Genomic DNA, 20,625 nt, shown 5'->3' on the forward strand with positions numbered 1-20,625 from the left:
CCTGAACTGTACTAACAACTTTTTCTGCAAAAGCCAGTGTAAGGTTGTGTGATAACAACAGTCCATACTTCTCATGAAAGCACTTACTTGATTGACCCAAACACAAACAAAGTTTTCAAAGTACTTTTTATGCCAAATTTGTTTACCACAGGACTCAGATCAGGAGTCTACAATATAATTACTGAAGCCCTTTATACGTTCATAATACTGCATGAATTATGAACATGAATTAAACAATACTTACAGGGTCTCATCCAATTACCCTGGTACACACAAAGAAGTTCAATGAATCTACCATCGTATTTATTCCATTGCTTTGATTGGAAAGTATATTCCACACTGAGGTATAAAGAGGTACTGTTTGTATTGACTGATATGTTACTATTTCCATTTATAGAGAAGGAAAACAAGGCTAAGAAAGCCTAACTGACTGCTTGAAAAAAACATGCAGTGGCAAAGCCAGGAAGAGTTACAACAAATTCCTCACTGTCAATTCAGTAATCACTTCACATTGCCTTCTCAGAACTATTTTTCAATACTAATACTTTTAAAACATTGTTTATTTTATTTGGTAACAATATTTTCTTTAAATACGACTGGCAATGCTCGTTAAAAAGATGCTGACCTGTAAATGAAGGAAACTGCAAATATAATAGCAAAACCATATATGAAAATAAACATTTGTAAAGAGGAAGGGTTAGTACAAATTGAACACATTTCCATATTGAGAGGAGAACCAGCCATATTTTTCCCTGGTGAATGTAGTTTTGTGAACATCTTTTTCCACGAACGATTGAATAAATATTTATTCATAAACTACATTTGTGACTTAAGAGAACAAGTTGCACAGATTGGTTTCATTTATACTACCTCATGCAAGAGTTATTGCAATAATTTATATCATGCCAAGTCTAACTCCCATTAGATTTTTCCTTATTATACTTGACTAAAGCTGAAGACTATCCAAAACAGCAATTCTGAAAGCTTTCTATTCATTGTGTAAATAACTGTCTTCTTCCCAGATCCTCTCCTCTAACTTTCCCTTTCTCAAAGCATTTATGCATAGGCCTAGTCCCATTTGCTTTCTTTGAACTTGGGCATACGCTGAAACATATTCTTGGGCCATGGCCTAAATGACTATGGTCTCGGTCATTTTGCTGCAACCATAAAGGTCAGCTTTCTCCAGGGTATACAAAAATACATTCCCAGTTCAGCAGATACTGGTCATCCTAATGTTTCCTCAATGAACCCATGTAGCATTCCTCTAAAAGTCCTGCCAGTCTTGAATCACAGCCCCAGTTCATTTCTAGAAATAATTTTCATCACAGCAGCAAGATGCACTGCTATCATTAGCAAGTGTCACAATTGACGTGCTACTGTAAGCAACACCGTCCTCTCATTATTATTATTATGAAAACCAAAAGAAAGCTTGAAATAACAGGAATGCTCACTGTTAATTCAAGCATCTGTAGCCCCTCTGAATAACTGAAACATAAGTTGGTAGCAAAAAAAAATACAAAAAGTTTGTAAGTAGTTAGAAACATTTCTTAATAAAAGAACATTCCAAAACTGTGATATGACAGTGACATTTTAAAATAGCTTCCATTCTTTATCTTAAAAGACCATTAGAAAGATGCACATAACAGGAAAATTAATCCATAAATACTTACAAATACACAAGAAAATCAGCCCCAGCTCCCAGAAATCACTGGTAAGTTGCTTTTGAATTCATGAAACTGACCTGAAAACATAAAAGGAAAAAAAGTTGAAACAAAAGAAAGCCCAGAACTGATAAATGTTACTTTTTTATTACTATAGAATACTTATGATTTTTAACTATGAACTAAATAACACAGCAAACAAGACTGTTGTCACTGCTTCAGCCAAGTAATTTACACAGAATTTGTTTCCAGGAAGCCAATACCAAGAGAAACAATTATTTCATTGTTCTGCATCTCACACCATAGCAACCCAGTCCATTACAGCTTCTAAGAACTATCATAAATGCAAGCATGGTTATCTTTTAATAAGGAAAATAGCTGTGAGGGGTTTTTTGGCTGGTTGGTGGTTTGTTTGGTTTTTTTTTTGTTGGGGCTTTTTGCTTGGCTTATTGTTTTCAAGTGTTACAGAACATTTATTTATTTTTTTAAGGTATTTTGTTAAAGCATTTTGCAGCTTAACTGATGTAAAATAATACCGTTTAGGTGTGTTTAACTGGAACCCATCTAAGGCAAAATTCATACAGAAAGACAGACTAACAACTTTGTTCTCCTACGGTCTAGATCCCGGTTAGAAACTTAGGCTAAGTACAATGCGTTCACTATAAGGCATGATTAAATCCAACATTCTTTTTCCTGCATACCCCTCAGTTCTAGTTGGAAAGGTAACAGATGCAACTCAAACCCACAGAGCTCGCCTTATAAAATTCTTTAACTAGCACAATGACTCACTTTATGCCTCTAAATATCCATGGTTTCCTCTCTCCAGAACCCCCATGCATTAGAAGGTAGTTCAGTAGTTTATTTTTATTGTTTGGTCTACATACAGCACATTTTTAGTTCTTAAGAAAACAAAGAAACTTTGTTGCACAGCCCTTGTTTTCCTTCCAAAATGTGAGGATGGATATGGGTAACATTAAACTGAAAATAGTAATGGAGCCTGGGCAACTAGTTTAGGTCAAAACCTTTTTGTTCTCTGGGAGCTATCTGATTAATTTGCAGTTCATAAAACAGTGGGTGTAAGCTCAGTTTAAAACCATGTAACTATATTTAAGATGAAATCATCATTTTTGTTAGCCTCCAGTAATCTTTAAGAAACACCTTCCCACAACATTTCTGTATCCTAAAGTGCACCAGCCAGTACTGCGCAGTGCCTAGAGACAAGGAGAGAATACCAAACTTATCTTGATGTAGAATATCCTCCTTATTTCATACACCCACCCTGAAGTGCATATTATTCATTCCAACCAAGCCCTCCCCCATCCTGAAAGTACACATTTAATTGTGTCTGCTCTCCTGTAATACCAACAGAGAGTCAACAAATCTCATTTGCTATATCAATGCAGTGTTATTATATACTTTAAAAGCAAGTCTGAATCTCATTATCAGCTGATTTATGCCATTAGTGTGCTTTGGAGCCACCAATTAAACAAGGACAGTGGTTCATAAGGTCACAGTTAATTAATCTGAAAGAGTATAAATACACTTTAATGCACACCACCTCATGTAGAGAATTTAGGAACAAAGCACCAAACCTCTATTCTGGGCAAGCAATTAGGGGGAAAGGTTAAATATACCAAATTTTAAATTTCGCTCTAGCGCTCTGTTAATCTATCAGGAAAAAAGTTCAGTTTGGTAAAAAATCCTGCAGAATAATATGTATGTGAAGCCTTTATTCTTAGGGCAACAGTACAAGTGAGGGAGGAAGCAGAACAGGGCTAACTGCACCCAGTGATCCTGAGCAAAGGAAGACTTGTTGGTCAGCACCTCAGAACTGGGAGTCAGCTGCAGGCTTATCCATTACATAGCTGGTCAGGGTGGAAAAAAACAAAAACCAAAAAACCTAACCCCAAACAGCCCAGTCTATTCACCTCAGCTCAACTGTTGTATTAGTACATCATACAAAACTTACTTTTCCTTCAACCACATTCCCTTAGTAAATTTAATAAAATAGTGCAATCAATTACGTGTTCAGTAATAGCAGTAGTCTACCAACACAGAGTGTTAGTAAAATGCTGAAAACAATCTAATTGACCAGAAATAGTTATTCACCATGAAAATTCAAGTATGAGGTACTTGGGGTTCTACATGGAAGAAAATGATACCTGTTTCTTACTGCTTTGACTCATTTTATCTTTTACAGTTCCTTGTTCAAAAGACAGATTATATAGCTAACACACACAAAACAAATTCTATAGCGTCGCATCACTTATTTTTCTTTTTAGTTTTCCAGGCAATTTTTCTTAAACCGAAAAAATAGCTATTTTTTTATCCACGTAGGAAATCCTCTGTCCATCAAGCACTAACATCAAGAAGTTTAATACAAAATTTCCACCAGGTGTATCATATACAAATCATATCATTAAATCTAAATTTTTTACATTAAAAAAATAGACCAAGGCTTAATATTATACAGGTTAGTAGTTGTTCCGTGCTGATTTTTATACCTGTTTTATCAGTAAAAGACTTGCATCATATTTTTAAAGGTGTTTGGGAGGCCAGCTCCCACTGATGTTGAGAAGACCTGACCCTTTCAGAAGTTTAGCCCTTATTCTATTAGCTTAAACCATTTATGCTTTCACTTTAGATGTCTCGAGTTGAACTCCAGGTGACTACACAGGTGAATACTTTTTGCATAAACACATCCAAGAACAAAGTTTTCTTTCAAGTATTCTGTTGATTTAATTGATACAGCTCCCACCAGAAACTTCACTTAGATATCTGCAGTCAAAATGCTCTCAAAACATTCTCAATACCTGCAATTTCTGCAGGTATTTCGGATGCTTGTTTGGAAAGTTGCTACATCCTTATGAAAGGCTGGCTCTCCCAGTCCCACTATGAAAGGGGAAAAATAAAGCTGTAAAAGAAACCTATGCTCTGATTTCAGGTACCTTTGCCAGAAGATATTTCATACTTAAATTGGCACATAGCATGAACCAAACAAAAAATTTTATGTTTTCTTTTTCCTGTACTATAGCTGACTTCCTCTTTTACCACTCTTAAAATGCCAGAGGAAGAAGACAGTGTAAAGACCTCAGTCTGTGTACCAGTGAATCCAGTGCTCTGGTACTAATCAGCCTTTCAACCTATAAGATGAAGGATGGCTGCAAGGGAGGGGAACTGAGGCAAAAGCAGATGCAATAGAGCAGATCAATATGAACTTACTGGCTATAATTCTGTGACACTTGCTGTTGAAAACACCCAGAGATAACGCACCATGGACTCCCAAGTGTTGGAAAGTAGAATGAAAAACCCAAACATCACAAGCTGCCAACACCATGAAAACAAGAAACCACAAAGAGGGGGATTTACAAAAGGGCCTAAAGGTTCAGGCAACCAGCTTTCAATGAAAATAGCAAAGGTTGATTATCTCCTCATTTGCCACAGAAGTTCCATTTTAGAAAGCCATAAAAAAGGTTACATTTCAAATGAAAAGGTTTTCTCAAAAGCAAACATCATAGCAGTTTTCATGGTTTTTGATTGTTTGTTTGGGGTTGTTTTTTTCAAAAAGGAAAAGGTATCCTAATGTCAGGTAACATGAAATAAGACCAAGGTCATTTCCACAAACACCAAAAAGTCACAGGCCTGGCTTAAAAGAAGCATTAATAAACTTAACCATCTTTCATTGACTTGACTAAGAATAATGTATAGGCATCCAACAATATCACAGAAGCTTTCAAAATAACTCACTTTTCAAAAAGCTAAGCTTTTGCTTGTCTTGCAAACGCATATTGACACCAAGAGAGCACTGGACATAAAGCACATTATGTACATCACTAAATGACTGCAGCATCATGTATGCCCTAAGTGTTATCAGCCAAAGAAAATGTCATAAATAGTCAAATGTCACTTATAAAATTGTCCTCTTTTTTGCCCAAACACTGTAAGCTCTAATAATTCCAAGAGATTTTAGTTTTCAGAACATAAGATATCACCACTTTTCGAAAGCAGAAAAAAATTACTCATTTTATAAAATCTTTAATTAAAATATTCTGACTCTTCTAAGATAGATCCTCTACAGGTAGTCTGTATTTTCTGTGCACAGTCATCAGTGAGCATGAAGGAAGCCTGCAAGTAAAAAATGGAAGCAGTTATTTAGCATGGCATCCTGTTGTATCATTTGAGAATGTGGCCTATCATTGTGGGCTACTGGGACTAAAATATGTAGCATTCAACAACTGTTAAAAAACTATTTTCAGAATTATAGCATGATGTGAAATGAGAAAAGGGGATAATGCAGAAATGAAGCTATACATTTAGGGCCTGAATCACATAGCAATTTCACACCTTGAATGTGCAAAATTTCACAATTAAAACAGCATTAATGACCTGTGAGCCCCTAGCCACAATCTCAAAAATTAAGGGGGCAGTAGGCTGATTATGATGAGAACCTTCAAGTTGGATTTCTAAAAATCTTACTTAACTGAGGTAAAGGGCACAGTTTCAAGATGATTCAATGAAGAATGGTTTACTTACACACAGAAAACTTTCTAGACATGATCATTCTGAGACAGGAAAGTAAACCCAGTAATTCACCACTACAGATGAGACTTTCTACAGCAGACGCAAGGAAATTCCCGTTATCTTCCCTTTGTGTCACTTCTCTTCAATGGCCTGGGATTGTATTTTACCACCTCTGCTGCCTTGTTTCTTAAACTGTTCACTCTCCTTAGTTCCATGCATTAGCAAAAAAGCAAAGAACAAACAAAAAAACCCTCCAGCCAAACCAAAACAACCATAATGTTTGTTTACCTAATGCTTTTCATTTTAGAATAGTCCCTTTGCAATGATCCTCATTTAGATCTTTGTACTCTGTAACAGAGATTGCAGCTAAATGATCTATCAAAGGAAGAATCAGAACATACCACCTGTTACGCCACTGGTCATTTTAAAACACATTGCATCACAGTGAGGTAAGAACAACAACACAGTGCATACGATGTAAACATCGGTCTCCAAAGCTCTGGACTCAGTTGCCGCCCTTGCTATAGACTTTCTGCTCAACCTTTGGCAAAAGAGTTTCTTTGTGCTTCTTAGTTCCTTATTCACAAAGAGGAGCTACTATTTCTTCCTTCTGTAACAGTGGTGCTTACAATTCCACATACCAGAAGCTGTGATGTCGTTATTACAGAAACGAGGCTCAAAAAAATACCTAAAATAAGATACATCTCCACAGAGTTTTGCAGGGAGATGTGAGCTCACTCTGCCCACACTCGGAGATGACTGGCCACAAACCCACTCTAATCCAGTTTAGCTATGGTTAGCACTTACGTAAACTACATGACTTCCAGTTTAGAGCAACCTCACATCTGCCTACAAAAAGCATGTCGACATACACATACAATAGATGGTGTTTCTGTAAACTACCTCTTAAAAAAAAAAAAAAAAAGGAACCCAGTAAGCATCACCACTCAACAGTTGTTCCCTGTCTCTCCCAAAAGGGTATCACTCAGTAGTGGCACATGATCTGGCAGCATTATATTATATAACTGACTATAAGAGCTCCTTATGATCTCTTCTGTAAAGGCATATGCATTTGCAAAATTGCATTATGTCTTCAACAGGCAGCTCGTGAAGGTCTCTCTGCTGTGTGCCTGCATATCTATAAAGCATCCAATCACTACAGGACCTGAGCACAGAATACAAAATTAACGTCTTTTGGCTGTGTCACTTCATAGCGTAGCATCAGGTTAAGACTAAAAAGGATTTTGATTAAAAAAGTACTGCACATGTCCAACAACTAATTTAAATGTATTATTATACCTGCCACTAAAATTACACTTGAAAACACCAAAAACATCTAATTCACTGTGCAGATGAAAGAAATACCTAAATATGCATTTATTCTTTTGTATAAAAGGAAGGGGGCTAGCATTCCAGATCTGATAAGCTCTGTACTCATACTTTCAAGCAGATAAGAACCACAAGACATACACCACGCTGCTTGGAAGGCTGAAGGGAGAGGAGGAACTCCAGTTATAACTCATGGGTTAGAGATAGGAAAAGCCTCCTCAGTGGCTCGGGGTAGGCTGGTAAGCACTGCTGGCTCCCTGCTCCCACATCAAGGGACTCCGATTTCCCAGCAGTTTACACACCAGCCTGCTGCCACTCACACAATGAAGCTATGACACAAAAAACACTTCTGAACTTCTTGTGAGCCACATGCTGTTTTAATAGCCACAGGCTGGGTCATTCCTAATCAGTATGATCGAATTAAAGAAAACAGAGAAAGCTTTCAAAACGGGTACGTTTCTGTAGTGTTTACATATACAGATCCATGTGCTGAAGGCACTACAAGGTGAACTAAGCCCAAAATGAAATGTTACAGCATTACAAGCCCCAAGAAGTATGACTGGTGTTCCAAATACCAGAAACCCTTCCAGTATGTCGTACTGTTAGAAGGATATATCAAATACAGAGAGAGTTTTACAGCAAATACACACTGCACATGGAAAATTACTTTCTACACCCAGAGAAGCATCGGTGTGCGGAGGACATGGCTTGGAAACGGCATCCAGGGTCACTCTTCTACAGAGACTTGCATTTGTCACACAGCCATTGAAATCAGCCACACACAGACAGCTCTGGCAGCTCTAGCATTGACCTGCATTATAATATTTGGCAATTTCTGTCCCTTCTCTGTGCCTCACCTGTACTTTCTCCGTTTGGAAAGACAGCTTTTTAATCTCTTCCTATGTGTATACAGGGACTTGCAACCATAACAGGGTCTCAGGGTGCTACTGTAAAACAACCTCACAAGGGTTCTCTGGATACAACTTTAACACAAAATAACAACAATGGTTTTGTTTATTATATGATTTTATCATTATGTAATTGCATTATGCAAGAACAACACCACACATACCACGGGCTGTTAGCCTACCACACTGATTCTTGACAAATTGTATCAAAATTATATCAGTAGGTTTAGCTCCCTTTATCTTTTGAATATGTAACGTGTCAGGTTCCCTGCTCTTTCGTATTCAGAACAATGTTTAAAGCAATTTTACTGAAGAATTGACTTACTTGGTTTAAAAGAGGGTATGTTCTTTCAGCTCAGTCATATGACCAAAAAGGACAGCATAAAAAGTATAAAATGTTATTCAAACTGTAATTTAGCAAGCAGTTAAGTCTCTTTAAGGAGCTTCATGAGCTTTGGATTGGACTAAATTGAAATTCAGTTACACAACAGAATGGAATCACTTTGATTTGTGATTCAAATCAACTATCTATATTTACAGGTACATATTCATTTTATCCCAATTTTTTAAAAATATTATCTATATATATTTTTATATTTTATCTACAATTGCGGACCTCCTCTGAGCAAACAAATGGTCTTTTTGGAAAGACAAAATAATAACAAATTCCATGACTGTATTTTCCTTGCTAGACAAAGCTTCAAGGACTATGTAGAATAGTGAACAGTTAAATCATGTGGGAGGCTTTGAGTCATTGTATATCACTGCTTAAAGTCTGAAGCTGTTGCACACAGAACATGGAAAGGGTTCAGGACACATCTTCATTGGGTTCTTTCACCGGACTTCGACTTGAACACCTACTAAATTGTACTTGTGCTACGTTTACTAGATGCAAACTCCTTGGCACAATTTTTGATAGTGCAATACCTACATATGCATAAGCAAGGCTTGGAGCAAGCCCAGTTTTACCATTATTTCCAAGAGCTACAAATGGTAAGATATCTGAAATGTCTCTCTGCTATTTTAGAGATATCAACAATAATACTAGTGCATGGGAACACATTACCATATTTAAAATTCCAGCATAAATATACCATATAGCACTTGGATTTGAAAATTCCCTGAAAATTGGAGATTCAACCTGTCACAACTGCAGTGCACTTACACAACAACAACAAAAAAAAAAAAAAAAAAAAAAGAGACAGATTGGTGGTTTTGATTAAAAAAAAATAAAGAAAAGAAGAAGAAAATGAAAAAGAAAAATGCAACAATGTACCCTTACCTTCAGAATTTAATGTAAGCAGGTTGTGAGCCAAATGGCCAGGAGCTAAGTCAGCTGTACACAAACTCACATTTTTTCTGACAAATCTGTTTTGTAATATTACAATATAATGTGAGTGTGCCATTTGCTCCCATCAAAACTAGTGTTAATCCACACAAAATATTGGGGTTTTGTGTTGGAGAGTACCATATTACTTAGCTCAGATTTTCAAAGCTAGTTAAGTAGGACATAAAAATCAATTAGAAGGCCTTAAGAATGTCTGCCTTCAGGTCTACTTCTCTGGATTCCCTGAGGGACAAAACCTCCTTACTACATATCTTAGGGTTTTTTTATTTTTTTTTTTTCCCCAAAACCCTGAAACATAATAATTATAGCTTAAGTCTTTTTTTTTTTTTTTTAAAAAGACCTCATATACTAACTTTCCCTTTCAGCTCTGATTTTTGAAATTCATTTCTCCTGACACTATAAGCAGAGAAAAGGCAGTCCAGATGCGCTCATTTTAATTTCACTTTAGAAGAATCATAAAACAGAATCATAAGTCAATAAAACAACTTTCTTCAAGGATCTGTTCAGTCAGTTAGAATCCCATCTTACATATGTATCCTCTGTCAGAAACAGTTCCCCAGGTATGTGGCACAGAGTGCTACCAGCAAGGAGGTGGCTTTGTATTCTGCCCAAAGGGCCATTCTATTTGTGATTATCTACAATAATCAACCCCAAAGACAATTAATTCTCACCTGCTGGACAAATAAATCACATGAAAAAAAGATGAACCATGTTACCTCACCAAACCCTCAAAACAAAAACTTCTCAGTGTCCTTTCAGTCTTTTGTAAAGCATGACTACTTCATTAGTTAGAAAGCAAGCAAAAAATTATGTGTAATTAAGGAAAGAGTACCCCTTGAAACAGAAATTTGCCTTCAATGGTAAAGCTATCAGTTGGTAAGAATTTAAGCTTTGGAGACTTAACCAGGTGAAGCCCTAGTTTCTTCTGATTTTCACCTATGACATCTCTGTCAATATCTTCTTTGTGATGTTGAACAATATTTGCCTTGTTGCCTATCAGCTAAAGATTTTGATTTCCTATTTTTTTTTCATCAACATTCACCTCTGCAAGATATTTTGAAACCAAACTGAAATATGTTCATCACAGATGGAAATCCTTGCAGGCAATACTGCCCATCAGATAAATGATATGACAGCCTCTAACTCCAATTTTTATTAAGCCCAGTCATGGGTACTAACAGTCAAGCAGGTTAAAATGCTAAAGCACTACTTTCCATCAGTCCATAAAGATCAGTCTTACGTTCATGGCCTGGGTTTTGTACTGTGTATATAAAGATCACATACTAGTAAACTGTTGATCTTGGAGCCAGAGGTGTCCTGCACTTTAAGACAGACTGTCCGAAGCTACAAATTTAAAGGCAAGTTTGGGGGAAAGGTTCTGTTCTTCACATGATAAAAATGATTCCTAGCCTCTTCAGGTAGTCATATAAAACCATATTTCCAGGCATTTACTAGCATTGCTCAATCTATGAGCCTCAGGCTATCTGCACCTGCCCTCAGCATGGTACTAACAGGCAGCAATGAAAAGCTGATGGCTAGAGGGGTGGCTACTAGGTGCTTTGCATATGATATTTCAAAAATGTAAATGGAATACTGATCTTAAAAAAAAAAAAAAAAAAAGCCACACTCAAAAAGTTGGCATTAATCTGGATAGCAAACCTAAAAGTTTTACAAAATTAACTCATTTGCCTGACATGTCTCATTACAAGATCTTATCATTGGTTTAACTAAACAACAGAAAATGAATGAGGAAAGAAAAATATACAGGGAATAACGTATTTCTTTAAAAAGAAAATTCTTTAGGAAGTGCTTCAAATATGTTTCTGTCTTGTGCTAAATGAAGCAGCTATTGCTGTGGAATTTTAGGGTGTTGTTTTCTCCGTTTTCTTTTTAACGAACACCAGAGTGAACATTACAGCAACATCCATCAGAAATCATTAGAGCACAAGTTATAACTACTCCCCGGCAACTATGAAGTATGTAAGTTGCTTTCTTTTTTCTTTTTTCTATTTTTTTTAGTTTCCCAATTCCTCTATTTTACTTCAGCTAGACATACTTTGCTTCTTTCAGCTAGAAGCTTCTCTTTTTCCAGGTGAGACTGCCCTTTTTTTCTGGCATATGCACCCTTTGGAATGCAGTGCAAAGTTAACTACTTATGTATAAGTAAACTTATAATAAAACTTTCTGGGAAATCAAGGAAAAAGGTTTAAAATCTTAGCCAATGCCACTCTCAAGAACCAAAAATCACACTAATAGATCATCTTTCCCACTTGACAAAGTTTTTAATCCTTATTCTTCTTTTTTGTCATTTAAAAAACTGTAAAATGTTATAGTTCCATTGATCACATTTATAATTTCAGGTATTTTATTGCTAACTACTCCTTGCTTTCAAATTACTTAACCCTTTGCTTTCTTTCCAACTAAGTGCATTACGGTGGTACTGCAGGTTGCAGCTTCGTTCAAGATCCCAGTGTTCTCAGTGCTGTGTAAATTGCCACACGGGTCTTAAAAGTGAACAGTTCAAAGAGGAGATGCATTTTGAAAGTATCAACAGACTGACTGCTCAGTGCGAATAAATATGGCCCCTCCAAGAAATATATCAAAACCTGGGGACTCCCCTGATCTCACAGGAAAGCATGGCTATTTTTGGAACACAAGGTTAAAACCCGGGTGTACTTGAGTCATTGCAGAACAACCATGATTTTAATGGATCTGGGACTTTGCTCCTTATTCTGTCACCCCAATGAGGTAACGAATCTCTTAAAAATTTTCAGAACTTTGCTGAATTATCAATACCTGATAATTCATGGCAAAGTCAGACACTACTATTAATAATCACCACAAGAATACATTCTGCATATATATAACATTTCCAGATGAAATTTTGAAGTACCTTACAAGAAAATAAATATTTAAGAATACTACAGTTGGATGATATTTTGCTCTGTACAGAGTGCCAACATAAAGTTTGTGGAACTTTCAAATCATAGTTTGAGGATCTAGGAGGGAGATCAAGAAACACACATTTCTAACACTGACACCCTGTACTAGGGTCATTTGTGCAATTAAGCAACACCTTAACAGCAAGTCACCTCCTTGAAAATCAGGGAATAAGATTCTACTCAATAAGCTCAGAGACAGCAGAATCTCAGTCTAAGCCATGTAGAGCTTTGCAAAAAATCAGTAAAAGTATTATTAAAAACATTCCAAAAGTTATAAGTATAAAAAAACACATTACTTTTAGAAGTCAGATGAATCCTCTCTGTAAGTATGCTGACTCTGATTTTAGGATGAACTAATCACAAGTTGCTTAAGTGCATGTACAAAAATTAAGAGATAATTATATAAAAAAATTTACAAAGTGGCTCAATGCCAGCAAGAGAGTCTCCCATCAATCATATATGATACTCTTCCTGATACCTCTCCCTACCTGGAGAAGCAGCTGTGCTCGACAGCAAGTCCCAACAATCTTTAAAATCTGGCTCCTGCAGACACAGTAAGAGGGTCTAAAAACAACCAGTTAGGCCCTTCTGGTCTTGTTCACTGTTATGTGGCAACATAAGAAGCAGGATTCTCGCATTTTATAAATCTCAAATTTCACAGCATTTCACAGTTGCACCAGTCCAATCCTATATAAGCCAAAGAACACGCATGATATAAGTGATGGCTATACTTGGCCTCATTATCTCAGCTATGCCTCATCCAAGATGTATTTCAACAAGCTGACCCTATAATCACACTAGTCAATGGTGAAACTTTCAATTATTTCAATGACAATAACTACTCAAGTTTCAGACAAGAGTAATACAATTCTTGTGTAAAAACTGGAAGCAAATACAAATATCACCAGGTTCTCTAACATCACTAGGATTTAGCAAACATATAATACAAATGCAAGAAAAAAAATCATATGCAGAACACTTCATTCAAATACATACAAAGTCCTCTGTGATTACAGCACACAAATTACTGCTGTGTTGTTATTAGGACTGGCTGGAAGGTATTAAAATTAAAAGTCAAATTTTAACATTGCAGAAGCAAATCAATCAACACTTCAGACTTGTATAGACTTACTTTATGAAATCAAGCAACATTCCAGGAGTTATAAAATGTGCTGTGTGACATGCTATTTAATTGTTTAATTTCTCTACTCTCTGAATTTGGCCTGTCCAAATTCATCCGATGGGAAAATCTTCTAAAAGAACAGATCATTCTTGACCCATCTCAGACTAGATCTGGAAAATAAGTATCATTATTGTCCACCTAGACCCAAAATGTAGGATATATTCATATTGTAGCATAAATATACATTAACAGCACACTGTGAAAACTGAGCATGCTGGGAAAATATCAAGCTACTCAAACAAAAATAGTATTGTTCATAATATAGTTTTTCCACTTTGGAAACATAACTTGGCACCCTCTCTATTAGGCCCAAGTATTCCGAGTTTCAGATACTCCTACAGAGAAGCTAAGTGGGTTTCATCCAGCTACATGCAAAGAAATATATGGTTCTTTCTTTTTTGTGTCTGAAAATAACTTGTCCACTCTGATAAAAAGCTAGAGAGGTTGGTAATTAAGCCTTTAGAGTTTGCCATCCATTAAAGCTTGGTGATCCCACCCAACGCGCTTCATCATCAGAACCATCTGGTGTTCTTTCTGCACAATTACCAAAATACAGAACATATTTTGACTTGGCACTTGCATTTGGTAGACACTTTAGTCACTTTATAAGCAACAAGACAGCATCTTGCCAAAGTATGGCCTCAAAAGGAAATTTCAACACTCCAGAATCTGACTTCTATCCTAGGAAGTCCTACCAGAATAGACAGAAGGAATGTCCTCACCTTCATATACAAGGTACCTCTTACCATTTTCATTATTCTATGCTTCCTCTCTATATTGATTCAGAGCATTATCTAACAGATTAGAGGTAAAGTGAATTGCCTCTAGTTTGAGACTCAGTTTCTTTTAAGATGTCTGGCTCTGAAAGTAGAAGTAAAACAAACCAAAGACATAACACAATAATACTCTGAAGAACAGCTTCAAGAGTATTTGGCATCAGACTCTGCCACCACGTTTGGGTTTTTTTTTTTCAGTGCCTCCACATACAGTAATATTATGAGCACAGCTCTAAATGCAGGAAAGTCTGAAAAACAAAGACAGAAGACAGGAATATGGACTACTCTTGAATGACACTAGACTTCTTTTGCGCTCTTGGTTTTCAAGTTCTATATAAATGAAACCATGATGAAAACATCAAACATACTTCCAAGAACATTAGTAAGTCTCTCTTGCATATTGCCTTTAACTCACCTCTTTTACTCATTTCTGCCAGTAGAATTTGTGGCAAAAGGTGAAAATTTCTATACAGTAGCTATGTTATTCTCAGCTTTCTCAGGACAGTATGGATAGCACAAAAAAAAAAAAAAAATCAGAGAGCTAAATTGAAGTGATGACTAATAATTCTTAAATCTACACATTTCAGTTAATTTGGGGAATTCTGAGGATATGTCTACATTTAATTTCCCTCACCTATAAGCATCCCATATTCAAGGACGCAAAATGGTACAAACATATTGGAACATATACTCTAAGAAATTTACTTTATATAGTACCCTAGGTGGAAAAAAATGCTTCTCTCAAAAACTTCTGTTTATTGAACATACATAGTATTAGTCTGGTTGGTGTCAAAATGTGTCAGCTGCTCTGAAATTAGTGAAAATATATGAAAAAAAGCAACAGGCAAATATTTTCAAAAATAGCGCAACATAGAAAATATATCCCAAATGACAACTGCGAGTTCCACAGCAAGCAAATAAGCTGCTGCACTCCATATGGCATGGAAACCTTTAAAGTATCACAATAATATATAAACCAGAAAACACAGATTTTCAAATCAAAATGATCCTACCAGAACATGGATTTGCATCCATCAAAATCTTCACAGATATAAATTGGACTGATTCAGTGAGAGAATAACAGATTAGATAATTGTAGACAGGGAGAAATGAACAAAGTTATACCAAAAAAATTAATAAGTTATATAAGAAATTTGAATGGAAATTAAACAAGCTATTATCACAAGTAACTTTGCAAGGTTAGTCCCTCAAAAAAACCAACATTCTGAATAAACAAGTCTAATGAAATTATAATAGTAAAATGCAAAGAAGAGATGTATAAAATCTATAATCACTCAAAAACATACCTGCACAATAGTAAAAGGTAGTGGAACTAATGAAGTGAGAAATAATAAACAGTCTAATTTGGTGAAGAGATCAATGAGTGCATATGGCAATCTGAGGAATCACAAATGTGTTCATCCCTATTAGACAAACCGTCAGACAGACAAAACATAATATATGAGCAAGTAAATAAACATTTGACTTCATAGAATATTATTCTCATTGGGTGACACTCCAGAGTATAGATCTCATCCGCTGGCAAAAACAAACTGCACATTACATCCTTATTTTTATACAGGACCTCAGAGCAGATTTACTTACATCAGATATTTATAAAAAAAACAAATATGGTTTATTTATTTCCCACAGGTTTTTCCACTTTAATTTTATCATGGCTAACAATATTGCAGCAAGTAGCAAGTTGTTATCAAGTCATATTCTTTTTTTTTTTTTTTTTTTTTTTTGAGCATCAGCATGACTTTCTTAAGTCTCTACCAACAAGTGAAAAGAACAAAAGTATCTACTTTCAGGAAGGATAATCAGATTACTGTCACCTTACAAAAGCATTATGGGGTGTCTCTGTTATTTCAACTACTGGCATCACAGTGACATGTAACAACCACAATGTGATGATAATACACTATTCCCAGAAGGAACAATCAAACCAAAACGCATAAAAATTAAGAGAGAAATCATTCAACTTACACCTTAGAATCTTGAGCAACTGCTATAACATCAGAAAAACTTTCACAGGGGAAGATGTTGGTGCTTTCAGGCCAGTGGAATTAATATTTTGGTTTAAATTTCACAGCATCTAGAAAAGGCCAAACACAATGGAGCAGATTCACTAATGTGTTATTACAGTTTTATTACATGTTAACTTCACAGGAACAGTGCAGTCTCATTTACTATGAGACAAAGTAATTAGACCTAACATCTACATTAAAAAAGAGACATTGTAACATCTCCATGTCACTTAAAAAAAAAAAAAAATATGTATATGATAGGTCCTTGCTTTACCTTTTCTGATAAAGGTAGCAGTTTACCATTTATAAAAGTGATACATTCTGGCATATTTTTGATGCAAATTTTGTAAAGTAATGACATGAGATAGAAGTAGACCTAAATTCCTCAAGCACGTTAAGACCGAGTTGCCAGCTCTGAAAAACAGACAGTTTTTGCAAAGCATTAGAGCTAGTCATGAGCCCAGCGCATGGTTGTTTCTACAATTGAGCTCTAATGAAAGTGAGAAGCTAGTGGATATAAACAGAGCAAAGTATATTGTCTGGCCCTATTCTTACCCACCCCCAGCAGTCCTCCCTGTGCACAAATATATGCATTTCTATATGTTCTGGCCTTCACGACCATGAATCAGAAACCAGGATCAGCCCAGAAATAACTGCAGTCTGCTTTTCACAGAAACATAATTTTCTTGTTATGCCTTGCTATAGTTATATATCTTGTAATGTTACTCTTGTCACATCCTAAAAATCTGCATCACTTTTTTGCTTCGGGATGAATTCTGCCTTCAGCTGCAAACTAGGCATTCCCACAGAAGCCACAGTGGTTGCACACTGGCATACCAGGCATACAGAACTCACACTTCGAGTTAATGATATCCTATGTATTAACATACTTTATAGTAGTATAATACACACAGTTTATGTTGTGATTTAAGAATTAAAAACTAATCATATGTAAAATTAGGCCATTCAAGAAATAACTGCCAAATAAGTTGGAATTAGAGCTGTATATGAACCATTCGATGCTTGCACTTGCATCAGTGAACTGGAAAAGCTCGGTAAGCCAGCAAGGCTTAGGTATGGAAGCTGACACTCCAGAATTATCCACAATCCCCTCTCCTTTAAACAATTAAAGCAATCCTACTGTTCAATGGCAAGGAACAGGGAAGGAGCAAAGAAGAAAAAGGAAGGAAAGAACAAGGAAATAAGCATAGCCCAGAAGGATAATTTTTCTCATGGTCTGGTCAAAAATTATTACATTCTGTTTAATTCTGAATGCGTCTGAAGTTCCTCCTTGTCTAATAATTAATTATAACACAAAAGTAGATGAGAGAAGATAACACCTCTTCTAAACCTCAAATTAAAAAAGCTGAAGTCTGCCAATAACAAAATATATTTATACCATTCTAATATGTGTTTCTCAACTTCCCATATACTTATTAGGAAGACCTTCATCACTGTCTGGCTGCAAAACATCTGTATGGAACTAAATAGGCTATTTTTCACTAAATTCAGTGTAGATATTTTCCTGGAATTTAGAACTGCAAGTCAGTGACATGATAAATTAATCTAGAATATCATCAATTGATCCATATATGATCAGTCTACAGCCAGCCACATTGGTCTTAGCAAATTATTGTGTTGCTCATGCTCTGGCATCAGCAGTCTTTAGTTTATTTTTCTAGCTACTTGGCTGTCAGTTAGAATGAAATTTTAATCGGTTCATCTGATGAACAGAGGATGTAAAAGCTGAGCTATGTCATCTATGACAGACCAACTGCTTTTGGGGGTATTATTTTACTTAACAGACTATATAACTTAAAATTATACAACATGCTTTCGCAAACACATACACATATCTTTACATTCACAACTAGCCAGATACACACAAAATACTCCTGAATTGAGAGATATTCAAGAAAAATCAGAATATGACTGTTTACCTTTCTTCAACTTTTAAAATCCTAGGGGAATCTATCAGCTCAGTCTTTTTTTTTCCTCCCAGTTCCCACCCCCCTTTTTATGAACAGACATCCTGTCACACTAATATATTTGTGGCCAGACTACTGCATTCAAAACTGCCCTTTGAATTTTGGATGCTGTTTTTAATACAGAACAAATGTGATGGGATGAACAGAACTCTGTTCCTGTGAAAAGGTAGAAGGCAATGCAGAGAAGCAGGGACACAGGGAATCCTGAATATGCAAAAGAAAAAGATAGCCAAGTCTTTCAAGGAGAAGCAAGCTGCATGTCCTAAACTGCAGCAGGTATTTAAAAGTACATAAAGTGAAACTGCTCTTAAAGTAGCCACTCATTTTGTAAGACACCATCTTGAGATGACCCTGATTTTCCTAAAAATGTTGCGAAAAACTGGTTCTGCAGAGTCTCAAGTTTAACCCTAAAATCAAAAGCACACACAACTGCTTTTGCATTGAAAATGTTGACATTTTGTATCTTATGAGCTGCTGGAAATATACCGGAAAATTCCTTTAACTTCAAAGCTAGGTAACAGATACAAGGAACAATGAATCAATAGCAAATTAATTCAAGTATGCAGTTTTAACATAGCTTTAAAAAGAGAAATATATAACCTATTGTAAAGAGAGGAAAAAAACTGACACTAAAGAAAACAGCTGGATTATGTAAGAGGCCTAAGAAATAGCAACAGTAGCACATTTTGGCCTGTTTCAGGCCCTTAGCAAACATTTGCACCCTCTGAAAAAAAAAAAAAAAAAAGGAAATTCACAAATTCAGGCAGATATAAAATATATGAAATACATCTTTTAACAGATGCAGATATATGGAATATGATATGTAAATATCTGGTTAATTACAGATGAGAGAGCATAGGGTATTTAACAAATCAGACAAAATGAAATCGTATTGAAAGACCCTGTTCTTACTGGAAATCTGGACTAGCCAAATGCTACGGCATAAATGGATTAGCTGTTGGTGTACGCGACACAGTTTGAGATGGTCTGGAGGAGTAACAGGGTTGGTAGGGCCACAGACCTGGTTAGAGGCAATCACTGAGGACCTACAGCTTTGGTAGCTAGCAAAGCCATCCAATTTCTATATGGGCTGCAAGAGAAAGTTGGGACGTACCACAGCACATCTCTGATTCTGTTCTTGTCACGAATGCCACGGAAATTCATTCACACAGTTCCTGGCAAGCCTACTCTTATTTGCAAAGCAAATCTGTACCAGTGTTCCTGCTGGGGAGAGCGAGAATGCGTGCAGGTGAAGAATTTGACTCACCATCCTTAAATGCATTCGATTAGACTTGCACAAGTGCCTGTCAGCCTCACCTCTGTGCCCAGGAAGATCATGGAACAGATCCTCCTAGAAGCTATGCTAAGGCACATGGAGGCCAGGGAGGTAATTCGAGATAGCCAGCATGGCTTCACCAAGGGCAAGTCCTGCCTGACGAACCTAGTGGCTTTCTATGATGGTGTGACAGCATCAGTGGACAAGGGAAAACCAACAGACGTCATCTATCTGGACTTCTGCAAAGCCTTTGACATGGTCCCCCACAACATCCTTCTCTCTAAATTGGAGAGCTATGGATTTGATGGGTGGACTGTTTGGTGGATAAGGAACTGGCTGGATGGTTGCGTCCAGAGGGTAGTGGTCAATGGCTCGATGTCCGGATGGAGACCGGTGACGAGTGGTGTCCCTCAGGGGTCCGTGCTGGGACCAGTGCTGTTTAATGTTTTCATCAATGACTTAGACAGTGAGATCGAGTGCACCCTCAGCAAGTTTGCAGATGACACCAAGCTGAGTGGTGCGGTTGACACACCAGAAGGACGGGATGTCATCCAGAGAGACCTGGACAGGCTGGAGAGGTGGGCCTGTGTGAACCTCATGAGGTTCAAAAAGGCCAAGTGCAAGGTCCTGCACCTGGGTCGGGGTAACCCCCAGTATCAGTAC

At 36.6% G+C, this 20,625-nt stretch overlaps 1 protein-coding gene across 1 annotated transcript in view; it reads right to left on the reverse strand.

Annotated features, from left to right (window-relative positions):
• The window catches only part of SOX6 (SRY-box transcription factor 6), a 337,876-nt gene extending 321,110 nt beyond the window's left edge, over positions 1-16,766 (reverse strand). The window contains exons 1-2 of the mRNA XM_035890952.1: positions 16,658-16,766; positions 1,671-1,741 (exon numbers count right to left, since the gene is read on the reverse strand). The gene's annotated coding sequence lies outside the window, so the exon portion shown is untranslated. The remainder of the gene's footprint in view (positions 1-1,670; positions 1,742-16,657) is intronic.
• Positions 16,767-20,625: the final 3,859 nt, after the last annotated feature.

This window comes from Egretta garzetta, unplaced genomic scaffold, assembly GCF_000687185.1.
Source record: "Egretta garzetta isolate BGI_Z169 unplaced genomic scaffold, ASM68718v1 scaffold133, whole genome shotgun sequence".
NCBI lineage: Eukaryota > Metazoa > Chordata > Aves > Pelecaniformes > Ardeidae > Egretta > Egretta garzetta.